The sequence below is a fragment of the Rattus norvegicus genome, chromosome 16 (genome assembly GCF_021556685.1).
Source record: "Rattus norvegicus strain SHRSP/BbbUtx chromosome 16, alternate assembly SHRSP_T2T, whole genome shotgun sequence".
NCBI classification, from domain to species: Eukaryota; Metazoa; Chordata; class Mammalia; order Rodentia; family Muridae; genus Rattus; species Rattus norvegicus.
The window spans coordinates 14,003,924-14,008,683 of NC_141549.1; the positions used below are offsets into that span (position 1 = coordinate 14,003,924).

The 4,760-nt window shown below is 42.6% G+C and overlaps 1 pseudogene; it reads left to right on the plus strand.

The window, feature by feature from the left end:
* The first annotated feature begins 2,883 nt into the window (after positions 1-2,883).
* On the plus strand, positions 2,884-3,748 carry LOC148000403 (mitochondrial import receptor subunit TOM22 homolog pseudogene; annotated as a pseudogene).
* The last annotated feature ends 1,012 nt before the right edge of the window (positions 3,749-4,760 follow it).

A 4,760-nucleotide genomic window follows, 5' to 3' on the forward strand; every position in this document is an offset into this window, starting at 1 on the left:
ATGTTTGCCACCAAGACTGACAACCTCAATTCTATATTTAGAATCTGTATGGTGGAAGAAAAGAACCAATTCCCACATGTTGTCCTCTGACTTCCACATGTCCAGCATAGCATGTACTTGTCTGCCCCAAATCATTCCCCACACTGATGTACAATGTAAAAAGGAGGAGAAATGACAGGATTTTTTATAAGTGGTACAATGGGGTGTTTTCCCTCCTGCAGGGAAACTCATTAAGACAGGAGATCATTTTTTTCTGTTAATTTATTCACTTTAAACTCTATTCCTTGCCATTCCTTCTCCAGGTCCTCCCTCACACAGTTGCTGCCCCCATTTTTCTTCCCCTGTCCTCTAAGAGGGTAGAGGCACATCTCTGGGTATTCCTCCACTCTTGCATATCAAGTCTCTGCAGGGCTAGGCACATCTCCTACTTAGGTTAGACAAAGCATCCCAGTTAGGAGAATGGGATCTACAGGAAGGCAACAGATTCAGGGGCAGCCTGCTCCAGTTGCTGTGGAATTCTCATGAAGACCAAGATGCATATCTCCTACACGTGTGTGAGGGGTCTGGGCCTAATCTGTGTATGCTCTCTAAGAGCCCCCAAATATCCAGGTTAGTTCACTCTGTTGATCTTCCTGTGGAGCTCCTATCCTCTCATTCCTTGTCCCCACTCTTCCATAAGACCTCTGGAGCTCTTTACAATGTTGGGCTGTAGACCTCTGAATCTGTTTCAGTCAGCTGCTGGGTAGAGCCTATCAGAAGAGAACTGGGCTCTGGTTTGTAAGCATATCAGAGTAACTAGAAATGTTAGGGACTTGTTCATGTGTGTATAAAATGGATCTCAAATTGGTCCAGTTCTTGACTGGCCATTTCCTCAGGCTGCTCCATCGTTGTCCCTGCATTTCTTGTAGACAGGATAAATTTTGTGTCAAAAGTTTTGTGAGTAGGGTAGTGTGACAGGAGGTAAATTTAAAACAACTTAAGGAAGTTCCTAAAATTGAGTAGATTCACAAGGCCTCTTCTTCCCTACAGTATATAAATAGCAAAGACAGCTAAGAATCACTCTCAAAGAAACCAAGTTTCAAAGAAGACTCTTGGACTCACCAAGTAGCCTTTAAAAAACAGACAGCGGGCAAGCTGCCTATAAGAATCTCAGACCAATCAAGTCACAAAGAAAGGGTACCTACCAATCTGTGGAATTGCCTGCTGGCTGTCTCCTGTGCTCCAGGTTTCTAACTCATGAGTTGTCATCCATGCTGGGGTGAGATTTGATGACATAGCTGGCTTTGAGCCATTTCTGCTTCTGGAAGTAGCCTCTCGCCTATTAATAATACCAGTCAAACTCACTGTGCATGAAAGTTGGGGTACTATCTGTATATTTGTCATTAGTTCCTTATCTTGGGTGAGTAGATATTTGTGTAGTGGTGATTTATTCCCAGCAGGTCTCTCACACTCTGTACTCAACCAAGAGCTCTGGTTTCATGAATGAAAGACACTCTCTGAAACTAGAACACACGCCCCTCCTGTATTCTTCAGTTAATGCTTTCTAAATCTGTATTTTACCTTTGCTGCCCTGCTTCCTTCTAGGTAGCCCTCCCATGGAGCCACTTTCCCTCGGTACCTACATCTCCGATATCTCACCCTCCTCTCCTTTAGTGCATGGTCAGTCCTATGCGCCTCTCATGGCAGAATTCCCTGTTCTCTCCCTAGTCTCTTGCCCAGGAATCCTAAAAGTTCTGCTTCTTTACCCTGCACAGCCATTGGTCAATGGCTCTTTATTGATGAATCGAAGACCAATTGGTGACAGGGACCCTCAGCATCTGGACATGCAAATTCCCATGTGATTTTCGGAGTTGAATAAAGACAAAGCATTAGAACCAATCCCCAACAGATTTGTCTATATACCCAGGATAGTTTCTCTCTCTCTCTCTCTCTCTCTCTCTCTCTCTCTCTCTCTCTCTCTCTCTCTCTCTCTCTCTTTCCCTCCCTCCCTCCCTCCTCTTCCCTCCTTCCCTCTCTCTTAATTTCTGTCTCCCTTCCTCTCTCCCTCCCTCCTTTCACTCCTCTGACCAGGAAGAGTGTCTCTGTCTCTCTCTCTGTGTCTGTCTGTCAGTCTCTCTCTGTGTCTGTCTCTTTCTTTATCACTCTGTATCTATCTATCTATCTATTTATCTATCTATCTATCTATCTATCTATCTATCTATCTATCATCTCTCTGTCTCTCTTTCTCTGTCTGTCTCTGTCTGTCTGTCTCTGTCTGTCTCTCTGTCTGTCTCTCTCTCTGTCTCTCTCTCTATCTGAATCTCCCTCTCTCCACTCTCTCATACACACATAATAAACTTGAATTAGAAAAAAAATAATACTTTAAAAGCTATTATATGACATATTCCTTGTAATTCTCAAAAAAAACACACCCCACCAAGTGATTTTTTTGAGATTCCCTTGTTTTAGATTATAGTCTTCTTTCAAATAAAATTATTAGAAAAATATTTTATCATTAATTGTGCACTGTTGGTTTTCATTACATTCTGTTAATAGTAAATATGCCTTATGTGTAGAAAAAACTATTTTTGGACACTGCTATCCTTTACCACAAAAGTAGCACAGCTCAGAACAAACTAGATTACCACTTGAGGAGGAGGCTGCAACGTGAACATTTTTGAAAAGCTATTTACATGGTGAATGTCTCAAAAGCTTTTGCTTAGAGCTGGAGGATTCCAAAGGGAGGCAAGAAGACAGCAATGCCTCTCAGCTCAAAGGCAATCCCTGAGGCAGCAGAAGGCCATTGTTCAGGGAGCTTTTATAGAAAAGTGAAATATCTGAAGGCAGAACAACTGTCAGAATCAGAATTTATAGTGGAAGAAGCTCTCTAGATGATTCTCAAGCATGTTTCAGTTAGATACCCTCTACACTAGACAAGAATGCAACATCTACCTGCTCTCAGTGAGTGAGGTTTGAAAGGCATAAGAAATGAGGAAGAATGCCTCATATAAATACAGAGTTGGGCAGTATAAGAGGCATCATAGAGGACTTGTGTTTCATACGTGTGAAACCTTTCCTAAATTATATAACTTTACTGACAGTACCCTTATTATAAATGGGATTAATAGCCTATAATAGCCTGCAGCAACTGAGGCACTGATGTCATTTTCTTCACTATACAAATTGAATGGCATGGTGGTTTGTTTCATAAGCCCTCCATAAGGCTTATGATGTTAGAATACAGCAAAAATTTTATATTATCTTTTTAGGGGGTGGTGGCATGTCTTACTATTCTATCAAGAGTTAAAATAGTCTAATGTTGTCCATCATCCACCACAGTTATTTCAGCTGGTGCTGAGGAACCTTTCTCCCCCAAAGAATCAGTGCTAAAAGCCAGAGAATGTCATGTATGAGCTGGAAGAGGAAGATGAGCTAGATGGGACCCTGTTGGAAAGACTCTGGGATCTGACAGAGATGTTTCCTGAAAGGGTTTGTTTAGCCACAGGAACCACCTTTGATTTCTCTTTGTGGCTCAGAAGATATACAGATTTTCCAGAACAGTTCAGCTTTGTGGATTAGGGCAATTTTCTTCTTGATCCTGGTTCTCTCGTCTTTGAGACATAAAAGTTGCAAATGGAGCAACAAGAGCAATTGCAGTAATGGCAGATACTTTTAGGGCTGTCAGAAGCCAGGGACTATACCTCCACTTCCTGGAAAGTTCTATATTGTTACTGCAGTATTTTTCCTGGTGGGAGAACTTGGAATTTAATTTTTGTTTTAAATGCTGATTGTTTGAACTTCAATTTCAACTTTCTTCTTCTTCTTTTCTTCTTCTTCTACTTCTTCTTTTCTTCTTCTTCTTCTTCTTCTTCTTCTTCTTCTTCTTCTTCTTCTTCTTCTTCTTCTTCTTCTTCTTCTCCTCCTCCTCCTCCTCCTCCTCCTCCTCCTCCTCCTCTTTCTCCTCCTCTTTCTCCTCCTCTTCCTCCTCTTCTTCCTCCTCCTCCTCCTCTTCCTCCTCCTCTTCCTCCTCCTCCTCTTCTTCCTCCTCCTCCTCTTCCTCCTCCTCCTCCTCTTCTTCCTCCTCCTCCTCTTCCTCCTCCTCTTCCTCCTCCTCTTCCTCCTCCTCCTCCTCCTCCTCCTCCTCCTCCTCTTTCTCCTCCTCTTCCTCCCTGGTACATCTATTTGAACCTGTTGGAAACTTTGTTTCTTGTGGAGAGACCTCAGGTGAAACTGTGTCCTTTATAATGCCATCACTTACTTCCTGCTGTCACTCCAATGCTGGATTACAACTATGTGGAAGGTTCATCCCCTTTATGCCTTTAGGAAATTCCTCCTAAGAAGGTTCTTACATGCCCACTGTAGGAAAGACATAAGCACCCCTGACCACTAAGGGCTGTTTTTAAAAGAATGGAAATGTTTAAGACATATAAAGAGTTTATGTTGGCATTCCTCCTAGGTTCTGCCCAACAGTTCCCTGGCAATAGCTAGGTTGGCCTGGCATACTATAAAAGAGGCTGTTTCTCCCCTCTTCACTGTCTTATCCTCTCTGATTCGTTTCTTCCTGACCCCCTTTTCCCTTTCTTTCCATCCTTACTTCCCCACTCTCCCTACATGTTCCTTGTCTCTCCTCTCCTCTGCCTTTCCTTCCTTCCTTCCTTCCTTCCTTCCTTCCTTCCTTCCTTCCTTCCTTCCTTTCTCCCTCCCTCCCTCTCTATCTCTATCTCTATTTCTATCTCTATTTCTATCTCTATTTCTATCTCTCTGTCTTTCTCTGCCTCTAC